Source organism: Rhinopithecus roxellana, chromosome 18, assembly GCF_007565055.1.
Source record: "Rhinopithecus roxellana isolate Shanxi Qingling chromosome 18, ASM756505v1, whole genome shotgun sequence".
NCBI lineage: Eukaryota > Metazoa > Chordata > Mammalia > Primates > Cercopithecidae > Rhinopithecus > Rhinopithecus roxellana.
The window spans coordinates 17547963-17559881 of record NC_044566.1 but is presented as its reverse complement, the minus strand read 5'-3'; the positions used below and the strand labels follow the sequence as shown (position 1 = coordinate 17559881).

The window sequence follows — 11919 nt, the reverse complement described above, 5'->3', positions numbered from 1 at the left end:
CATACGGCTCCTGCAATGATAGACTGCTCTTTCCTTTGGGAGTGATGATGTTTTATCTGCTCAGCCCAGAATAAATTTTTACTTGGGATTGTTTATTTTTTTTTATTTTTTATTTATTTATTTATTTATTTTGAGACAGAATCTCGGTCGGTTGCCCAGGCTGGAGTGCAGTGGTGCAATCTTGGCTCTCTGCAACCCGTGCCTCCTGGGTTCAAGCAATTCTCCTGCCTCAGCCTCCCAAGTAGCTGGGGCTATAGGCGCATGCTGCCATGCCTGGCTCATTTTTTGTATTTTAGTAGAGACAGGATTTTACCATGTTGCCCAGGCTGGCTGCGAACTCCTGAAGTCAGGCAATCCACCTGCCTCGGCCTCCCAAAGTGTTGGGATTACAGGCGTGAGCCACTGTGCCCAGTCAGGATTGATTTTTAAAACACATGTATTTACAGTGTGGATGAACTGCAGTGTATATCAACTCCTCCAAAAGAAAAAGAAAATGGTGTCTAAAATTACTAATGAGTTTTATCTTCCAGCCCTGGGCTCATTGAGTATTGGGTAGAAAGGGAAGAGGCTTCAACTTGAAACTAAAATGAAAAGACAAAATATTTTAAAAGAAAAAGAAAAAAGGAAAGAGTTACTATTGTTGATTCCTTGGGCTGTGTCTAAAAGACGATATTCTGAATGGTCTCATAGCATAAGGCACTTCACACAAATAAGTAATAAGCTCTTCAGGTTTAAAAAATCGGATGAGTAATATTCCATGGTGTATATGTGTAACAAACCTGCACGTTTTGCTCATGTATCCTAGAACTTAAAGTATAATTTAAAAAAAAAAGTGAATGAGTACTCGGAGAAGTTGAAATGCACTCAAGTCAGCTACTGGAGATTTTTGAAATCATAGATAAGCTTGTGTGTTCATTAAGATTCTTCTCTTTTTAGAGTTTCTCCCCTTCTCTTCTTTCTTTTACTTCCTTGTCCCTTTTCCCCAGAAAACAGTTTTTTAAAAAACCAGTAGTTAGCGCAAGTAATGGTCAGTCAGCACATAGTGCAAACAAATGGAACCAAAAAGGTGTATTCCTTCTTTTCAGCCTGTTTCCCATCACCAGTTAAAAAAGAAAAAATGCCTGAGCTCTTTTAAGTCTTCATAGTTCCAAAATAAAACATGAAAAACCCACAAAGAGAAGAGCATTCCCCTCAAAACGATGCGTCACAGATCCAAACCAGCCTTCTGTAGTTTGTCAAAGCATGCTTGTTAAGGTTTCTCATCTTCTACAGGCTCGCTGTGGTATTCTGCCACACACAGGCTCTTGTCAATGTTGCTTGGAATAGGTTTAATTTCCGTTCCCAGCTGCTCCTCAATATTTTTCAGGTTGAAGCGATCATCATATGTGATCAAGTTGGCTAAGCCAGGATGACCCAAGCGACCTGATCTTCCAATATGATGGAGATAGGTCTCTGCCAGCTTTGGGAAATCTAAGTTTATTAACACATTCACAGCTTGTATATCAACACCTCCGGTAAACAGATCAGTGCAAACAAGATTGTGGCATAAGCCATTTCAGAAATCATGAAATACACAATTTTGATGTTCCTACCTCGTTTTAGCATGAATATAGACCTAAGAATAACCTAGTTGAGAAATCTTGGTTAGCAATTGAACTTGCTGAGAGGAGTTACAGAAAATGATCGACTGGTTTATCTGAAACCTGGAGAAAAGTGCATTGAGGCAGTGTACTTTTTGGAGCTCAGTTACACATGCATGGTACTGGGTTACTCCCTTTAGAGTTAATTCCTCCATTAGGTTAATCTCATAGTGTTTCTGCAAATGGGAATTCATGAACTTCTGTACACTAAGAGGGAGAGTAGCAGAATATAGTAAAATCTTCCTGTTTTTAGGTAGCATGAGAATAATATCCTCCATTTATCTGCACAAAATTCTGTGACAGCAACTTATCTGCCTGCTCATCCAATACTATCATCTGGATATGATCAACTTTTGCTACTCTTTTTATTTCTTCTTCTTTTGAGACGGTGTCTCCCTCTGCTGCTCAAGTTGGAGTGCAGTGGCACAATCTCAGCTCACTGCGACTTCTGCCTCCCCGGGTTCAAGCAATTCTCCTGCCTCAGCCAGCTGAGCTGCTGGGACTACAGTCGCATGCCACCAGCCTAGCTAATTTTTGTATTTTTAGTAGAGACAGGGTTTCGCCACATTGGCCAAGATGGTCTCGATCTCTTGACCTCGTGATCTGCCCACCTCAGGCTCCCAAAGTGCTAGGATTACAGCCGTGAGCCACCGTGCCCAGACTCTTTTCTGAATAAGATCCAGGATTCTCCTAGGGCTAGCAATCACCACGTGCATTGTATCATCAAGCCTTATTATGTCGTCTCGTAAATTGGTTCCTCCTGTGGTTGCCATCATTTTAGCCCCTCCCATGTGTTTCCTGACCTGTATGCAAATGCGACTGACCTGTAGAGCAAGTTCTCTAGTTGGAACACGCAGCATTGCTTGTATATTGTGCTTCTTCAGATCTCGCGGTTCAAATAAGGGAATGAGACAGGCTCCGCTCTTGCCTGTTCCATTTTTTGCTCTAGCTAAGATCCCTACCAGATAAAGCAATGGGATTGCTCTCCTCCTGAATAGGAAGTGGCTTTTCCCAGCCCATTTCAAAAATTCCCATCAATAACTCCCGTTTCAAACAATAATCTTCAAACTCATTTTCTTTTGTGGAGGTCACATCAGAAGGTTTGATTCTTAGATCTTTCGGAGGGAGTTTTAAAGTCTTTTTTCCAGTCATCGCCACGTTTAATAGTGGTGGTCATACACTGTGCTTGCTGCTGGGTGCCATTATTGATTGTCCTGGTGTTTTTCAGCATAAGGCACTTCACACAAATAAGTAATCTGTTGCTGTGTCTGTGTGCCACCTCCCAGGGTCACCACTGGATTTCAAAGGGCCCCTCCACTGACCATTTTGACTGGACAGACCCATTATAACAAGGTTCTCTCTTCTGGCTGTGCTTATGCTGTTTTAGTTGCAAAGATGTCTTTCAAACTTCAAAATTTTGAAAGTCAGAAGAGAAATTGTAATAACAGTTTATTAGGATCTCTCAAACGAAGAGATAATTATAAGTCTTGCTCAATAAATGAGTCCCTGTTGCAATGCTGACAAGCACCTGTAAGTCTCTGAACAGTAAGCAGCAGCAACTTTGCTCTCTCGCACGGAATCCGTTTTTTATTTTTCAAAAGCCCTCTAACAAGCTGGAGTTATATCTCAATTCAGTCACGTCAATCAACGAGGCCACTCACATTCGGCACCCTCGGTCCTTTATTGTTGAAGATTCTTAAATCCATATTTACTCTTAACTATCACATTTGATCTTAGTTCTTTCAGTTACTTCTCACTTAGTGCTGCATTCTTTAGTACAGTAAATTACATATAAATTTATTAAATAAAATATGTAATAATTTTAAAATATGTTGTATGTGTTGTCTACTAATTTTACTATTGTTTTAAATAATTGATAGTTTTAATCAACGTTTTAATTTTAAAAATAAAATAATCAACAGAATTTTTTATTTTGTATTGATGCCACTAATTTAAAGATATTGTTCTTTCAACATCAGTGAACTAACATATTCTATAAAAGGTAGAAGAGGGGTTCATTTTCATGTTTGCTGCATGTTCTGTTTTCTGATCTGACAGATTTACAGACATCTTGAGCATCGATTTCCTTTGCATAGGCCATCTCTTTTCCTTTCTTGACTTTAGCATTAATTTGTATATTAGTTTTTACTTCAGTTAGGGAGAATCTGTTTGTCTGTTTAGCTATCATCATGAAGTTTTTGTGTAACTCATAATGGTTTTGTTATCGGACAATGTTAACATTGATACATTCTTAAATATCATTTTTAAAAGATTTTATGACAAAAATGATGGAATAAACCTAACATTTTGGAAGCCTATTTGGGAAATACTGAAAACTAAATATATAATAGAACAAGAACTACACATATAATATAAATGAATATATATATATATATATTTGTTTTCTGAACAAGGGTATTTAATTTCATGAGGAAATCAAAGATATGCTGCCTAACATGGTGCTTGCTCTGCAGTAATAAAACATTTTTAAACTGTGAATACAATTTTTGAATAATATGAGTATTCGAAATAATAAATTATATTTTAAACTTGACCTTTGTTTATTGGGTATATTTATCATTGGCTTAATTTTAGCACATAGATGGCATATAGATATTATATTTCTGTTAACATGAAACATTAGAGAACAAAATTGTGATACAAAGATGATTGTGACAGACTAGAAAAATAGACCACATCTGACAAGTGACCTCTAATAGCTGCAAGTGAAAGCCATGAAATTAATTTCAAAGAACCAAATGGCCATAACAGCAGATTATATTAAAACAAAAATTCTTAGGGACTTCAGTTGACACAAACATCAGTGACTTAATATTTTGACGTAAATGCCGAAGTAGTTCATGTGACTTTAGTCTAGATTAGTAGAAGGGCAGTGGTCAGCATAAAATGTGTGGCAGACCTGCCAGTTTTCTTCTTTAGACTGATTGTATTACTTATTTGCTTTTTGTTGGACCATGTGTATTGGCATTGACAAGGCTGGACCTGCTACAAAGTAACTGGATTTAATTTGAGAGACTCCAAACATTCTGGTAGGCAAAGGACAAAGAGAATGGCAAGATTAGCTTACCTGTTGTAAGGAAGAAAAAAAAAAAAGACATAAATAGAGACATAACAATCAGAATTTGGTGAAATTGTGTGGAGAATGCAATCATAGTCACAGTAATAGCATCTCTCTGCACCATCACGTGGTAAGTGTCTGCAAAATTTTAAACCATCTTTCCTGAATATGGTTTTGCGTTTTATTAAAACTTTACAAACAGAAATGTCATTGCTTAACAAATAAATATTTTTAATTCTTGTCCAAAATACTTAAAATTACAATAATATAGAATATGAATTCCAAACATGTTTTAATATTTAATAGTTTATAAAGTCATGAACAGCATGAGTCCTAGAAGAGAACAAAGATATTTAACTTCTATAAAATTTTTTGTGCATTTTACCTTATAAAAAATATATTTCAAAGTCATGTTTTACCATCATAAATACAATTCTAATGAGCAGAAATTGAATCTGTCAGGCCAATGTATTGAATAAACCTACATTCGTAGTTTATTGTTTTTTGTCTTTACCATTGATCCATGTAAGCTTTTGATTCCTGACACTTTGGATCCCCCTTCACAACTTTTGCTCTGCTCTCAGAAATGTGTAGGATAAATGTGGCAGAAAAAAATTAACCTGCATGTCTCCTTCCCACTGCAGGGCCTAAAATAAACACTTTACACTTTGAAGTCCCTGAAAATAAATGATAAAAAATAATAAAATGCAGATCAAAATGCAAAGACATAGACATGGATGTAGCAACTTAATAAAAATAATTGCAGGTCTGTGAAGCACAAGTAGGTCTTAAAACGCTGGCAGTGGAGAAGGTTGAACCTGGAATTCCAGTCAGATTCCGCTCTCTTAAGTCAGGCATGTTTCTGAATCATTCATGGTTTCAGCTGTGAAATGGGAGTGTTTTAAATAAGTGATTCATGTCATAAGCATACTAAAATTGCTGGTATATGTTAAATTATGAATTAATATTAGGTTTTATCATTATTATTATGTCAATATAGTCACAAATGATAATATACTTTATTTCCTGGGTTGTTATGAGAATGAAGATAATATTCAAGGAGTACACAATTTATATATTGTGAATCCATTAAAAGATAAAAGACTTAATAATTAATCTTTGTTTTTGTTAAAACTTTTTTATTTTTTTTCAAATATATATGCATCTCTAAATAAGTTTCCAAAAGTTTTGGAACTTCTAGAATTAGTTGCTGCTAATATATGAAATAACAGAGTTGATATTTAAAGTTCCAATTTCTAAAATAGTGTTTGCAACACATGTAAATGTTATACACTATAGTTAGAACTTAGATAAATATAAAAAATTGAAAATGGCAATATTGATCTTTGAAAATGCAGATCACTTGAAACACTAAGCCTCTGGCATTTACAAAAAATAAAATTGGATAAGGTTATGTTTAAATATTTTTAACTATTTTATTGGATTAGTCTATAGGTTGTAAGTACGTTTATATTACCATTCTTTTAAGTCACTGTGTTCAAACCATATTCAAATGAATTTGAATATAAATGATTTGAATATAAATTATAAATACATTTATATCAGCATTATTTTAAGTTACTCTGTGTTTTTCATACTTTCTGTTTATTTTTCACAGTAAAACTATATTCTACAGTAATAATATGCTGTAGTTTCAGGACTTACTTGATATTTTGCTTTTTATAGGTTACAAAGTTATCAAAATGTGTATATAAAATTTAAGAAATGAATAATATGTCTTGTGTCCCCCCCAAATAAAACAATTACTTGAGAGTTGTATAAATTAGCACTTGCTTTAAAATCTTCAAGATTTTTTAAAATTTAATGAATCTGTATAAGTTGATCAAACTGACATTTACAATTACTCCTTACCAACAGTAAAGGCTAATAAAATAATTTTAAAAGAATTTAAATTTATCTACTCTTAAATTGTAACTTATCAGACTTGGGCAGGTAATAAGAAGTACACATATAGTTATTATGTAGGTTAGCTTATTATTAGTTGCATAAAACTATGATCTGAAGAAAACATTTTAAGGTCAGATTCACACAGACTAGATGGACAAACACTGTTTGAAAATATAAGTGATTGTGATAATTTTTAGTAGATAGTGGTAAATGAAGAAATTTTATGGGCGGAGATAAGAAATTTCAGAAAAGTAATAGTCTGAAAATTCCAGTGTCAGTGGCAAAAATCATCAGTGATACAAAGTATGTGTAAAATAGCAATAAATGAGCATTGGAACCACATAAGCTAGTCGATGGAGTTCCTCAAATGCCTAAGCACCTTTCATTTAAGAATGGGAAACTTTTAAGAAGCCAAAGTAAATAAAAACACAACATGTGTGTTGCTTTTGAGAAAAGAGACTGAACATAAGGATACTATTTAAGACACTATTGCAACAATCCTGGTGAGATAAAACTAAGGATATGAATTAGCGTTGTAATTGTAGGACTAGAAATGAGAGAAGAGTGTACCTGCATATGGAAATTCCACAGGTCTTGGCTGTTTGTATTCCCATGAAAAGTGAAGATTGAGAAATATGAGGCAGAGACACCAAGCAAATAGTGAGGAGAAATCCCACCATTTCCAGCATTCTCAGCAATGATTGTTTTTCTTTCTTCAGTTAGAAAACAAGACATCTGTTAAATTTTGTCTCTCCTCTTTCCTTTTCCTTTCCCCATTCTTTCTCTCTTCCTATCTGCACACAACTACACAGACATAAGCATACACACATACTTACACACATGCAAGCAATTACAATCAATATAATCATCATCATCCTCATTGCCACCATCACCACCACCATCTTTAAACCCTGTCATCCTGTTTCAGATTAATAATGTTAAAAGAAAAAAACCTTCATACAATTAAATTTTACAGCGTTTAATTGAGCAAAGGACAATTCACAAACCGGGCAGCCTTCAAACAAGATTAGATTCAGAGATACTCCAGCACTGTCCCATGATCATAGAGGATCTATGAAAAGGAAAAGGAAAGTGACATGCAGAAAACAGAAGTGAGATACAGAAACTGCTGGATTGGTTCAGGCTTGGAGTTTGCCTTATTTGAACATGGTTTGAACAGTTGGCCACCTTTAATTGGCTGAAACTTGGTGACTGGTACAAGAGTAGGTTGCAATCTGTTTACACATCCAGTTAAGATACTGTTCATTATGCACAGAGAAACCTTTACTGGACTTAAAATATGTAAGGACACAGCTTTAGGCTAAACTTAATTAAATAATTCATATAATTTTACACCATTTCAACTTTCCTTATCTATTCTCATTATAACTACAATATCCTTGCTCCTCATTACAGTTCTCATGTATTTAGAATGTATCTCTTTGTGCTGCTTTCTTCCTTTTATTTCATGTCTCACCTTTAAATTCACACAGAATTTTAGGTGCTTACTGTTTTCTTTATGTCCTATTGAAACTTCATCTGCTGTAATCTGGTTCATATCCACCCAACCTATAGAATTCTGAACTATGAATTTCTAAATGTCAAGTTCCATAGACTCTTCTCAGACATCATCACACAAAGAAATGTTCTGCCTTTGAAACTGAAAATCAGATTTAACTTAAAGTTATATTAGTCTACCTTTAAAATCACTATAGTATCCCTACTACCTGTTCAATTTCTATACCTCCATCTTATTCAAGACATCCACAATTTTTTACTGTGATTTTCATTAAAATTGTGTAATGTGTGCAATATTTTTTCTAAACAGTTTCCAAGGATATTTATTTTCAACTCAAAAGTGTAATCATTATGTTCCTTCCCAATGCAAATACATGCAAACATATATAAACAGACACTCAATGAATAAACCAGCTAATTCACTCTACTTTAGCCATAGTAGCTATTCTATATTCTTCTCTTAGAGCTCCTTTAATGTCTTTTTGCTTTCTATAGCACACCTCCATCTGCCTAATAGTCTTTTAATAATCACAGAGAACTCTCTCATGACATTTATTTCTAAAAGCCTCTCAAATAGGACTTTTAGGCTTTGTATTCAAACTTTCATAAATTTGTAAATTTTACCTTCTCTGCCATTCTTGATAATTAAAAATTTATACATTTTTGGGTAATAGCTAATGGTGTCTTTTCACTCTAAACTGAACTCCAAGCTATATTATAGAGCTTAGTTTTACACAATGCATCTATGTGTATCTTTTCATTTCCTCTCCTCTTTGCCTGCAAAATTATAGCTGTCCAATTGCAATTTTTTTGAAGAAAGAATGAGAGAACACAAAGAAAGAAGAAATCAAAAAGTTAAACAAGACGAAATACAGCAAGAAAGTAAAATTTTTATTCACTTAAAAAATAATCCTATTACCACTTAATACACTGATATATCAAGTTTCATAAATATAGCACTTTAAAGTTAAAATAGCAAATAAATAATTTTACAATTGCTTTCTCTAAGAAAACAGGATATATAATTACTCATTCAAAGGCTAAAATATTGTCATGCTTAGGATTAGCTTCCAGTCCATACTGCGGTCCAAGGGGAGTGAGTGGATATGCGAATAGCTGAAAGAACACTCAGGGGACCGTAGGCAGGTGAAATGTAGTTTTATTCAGCAGCTCTCTCATCAGCAGCTTACTCATGCTAGCTGTCTCATGCTGTCCGCTTGTATCTCAGCTTTCTCCTCCAGCTCTGTGTCTCATCTCAGTAGCCGGCTCCGTGGCTCCTGCCACCCCCATGCCTGAAGCTGCACTCCCTGGCCTGGAAGGCCAGCTCTGTCAGAGTCAGCAGCTTAGCTCTTTCCCTCTGAGCACGAGCTGGTTTCTGGCTCCCCCCTGCTCACCTTCAAGGTGACTGGCTCTCCTTTACAGGGGTCAGTAGCATTACTGGCTCTCTGGGTGTGCGTGAGATGAGCTGTGCCATGCCCTGGCTTCCCCCTGTCTGTCTACAAGATGGAGGGCTTTAGCACTCTCTCTTTCTCTGGGTACAAGAGTGCCTTTTCAGTGTCAGCGGGGCAGTTATACCTTTTTCAAACAATAGTGGCTCCAAGCCATATATGAGCTTATGCAAACAGGTTATATAACAAGTGGAGTTATACGCCTGCACTCCAAACTCACTGAGACACTCTGGCCCAGATGTCTGCCTCAGCCTATTGTTGACCAAAGTACACGCATGTACCTTACACATACCTTAGCCTCAAATTATCCATTTTTTATTTTTATTTTTAACTATTTATTAGTGTATTTTTTCTCATATTTGTCTACTAGTCTCCTCTAAATACGTCAAAATTTTCTTAATTTACTATTTTTCTGTTTTTCCACCTCTAGAAGTGTATTCTATGCATGTCAAAATACACCTTACATTTTGTATTTTTCCCAAATATAATATTTTTTGAAATTGTTCTCATCTTTTCCAATATGCTCTAATCCAATCTTCAAGCAGATCTGCTGGATTGCTTGCACAGCAGCTTGGACTGGTTGCAGAGCCTTCTCTTTCTCTGGGCCTCATGCAAAAATAGTAGTTTTGTAGTCCCTCGGTAAGTGGGCTGGAGTAACAGAGCCAAATGAGGAATATATTGTCTTAAAAATCCAAATAGGCTCACTAGGCCTTGTGTGTGTGTGTGTGTGTGTGTGTGTGTGTGTGTGTGTGTGTGTGTTTTGGTTGTTGGACGTGCCAGATGCAACAACTTATCAGTCACCTTAGAAGGGATATTTCAACATGCCCCACATCACTGAACACCTAGAATTTCCACTGAAGTAGAATCCCCCTGAAGCCCCCTGAATTTTTATCAGAAGTATTTTCTACCCTCTGATACACAAAACTTTTACTAATAAGTAATAAATAGTGGCTGCTTCTTGCACCCAAGATTCAATCAGAATAATTTAATCAGTGTAATGGGCCAATGTAATTCATCTGTGAAAGAAACAAGACGTAAAGATCTCTGTAAACTAAATGTTGACATCAAGCTGAAAAGTTGATGAACCTGTGAAGCGAGACAGTAAAAGTGTATTGCTGGCCTTCTCAGATGAAAGCAAACCGTACCGGATATTTCTTATGAATAAAGATAGGAAAAAGGCATTTGCCAGATCAATAGCTGCATACAGGTACCAGGATGTGTTTTACTTTTATCAAATGAAATCACATCTGCTACAGCAGCTGCAACTTGAGTTACCACTTAGTTAGGTTTACAATAATCCACTACTGTTTCAGAGGTTCATCTGTCTTCTGCACAACACTGGGTTTAAATAGGCAATTTGAATGAGAATGTGGTGGTAATCAACATACTTACATCTTTAAAGTTTTTGATGGTGATGTTAATCTCTGCCAGCACTCTAAGTTTGTTTGTTGTTTGCTATTTTCTTACGTAGAGGCAACTCTAATGGCTTTATGCCTGTAATCCCAGCACTTTGGGAAGCTGAGGCAAGCAGATCACCTGACATCAAGAGTTCAAGACCAGCCTGGACAAACTGGTGAACTCAAAATACAAAATTAAAAATACAAAAATTAGCCAGGCATCATGGCATGCACCTGTAATCCCAGATACTTGGGAGGCTGAGGCAAGATAGTCGCTTGAACCCAGGAGGCGGAGGTTGTGGTGAACCAAGATCACACCATTGCACTGCTGTCTAAGCATGAGTGCAGCCTAAGCATGACTGAGACTCCGTCTCAAAAAAAAAAAAAAAGAAGGCTGAGACTATTGCTGGGCCTTCAATGCAGGCTGATTTCTTCCTCTTTCCACTCCTGTTTCCTTCCCTTTTCTCCCAGAAGTGTTTATTCAAAAAAAAAAAAAAAAAAAAAAAAATCTGCACAATAAAGAATAGAAACCTGCACACAAAAATTCACCTAGGAATTGGCTTTCTAGAGAAACCAATATGTGACACTCTTAAAAAGAAAGCTGTAATATGGAATACCTCACCATCAGCCTAACAATGACAGCCCCATCTATGGCAGCACGTCTTACAAGAGGGGCAGTACAACTACTAGCACTTACACTCAGGGTATATATAATGACATATACTGATGGAAATAATTCATTAACTTGGGATAAACCAAGCATTTTAGATATATGGGGGACAGAGTGTGTATAAAATAATGTACTTGATGGCTATTGATAAAAGTAACAGAGCTCTGGAAGAATATAATGTAAATCTGAGCCAGATGAATTGCTAACTGAATGCTAAATATGTAACTAGATGTCTTCTGGGTAGTTTACACTGTTTTCA

General features: G+C 35.8%; 1 pseudogene; it reads right to left on the bottom strand.

Annotated features, from left to right (window-relative positions):
• Positions 1–1237: 1237 nt before the first annotated feature.
• LOC104653834 lies at positions 1238–3011 on the bottom strand (annotated as a pseudogene).
• Between the last annotated feature and the right edge of the window lie 8908 nt (positions 3012–11919).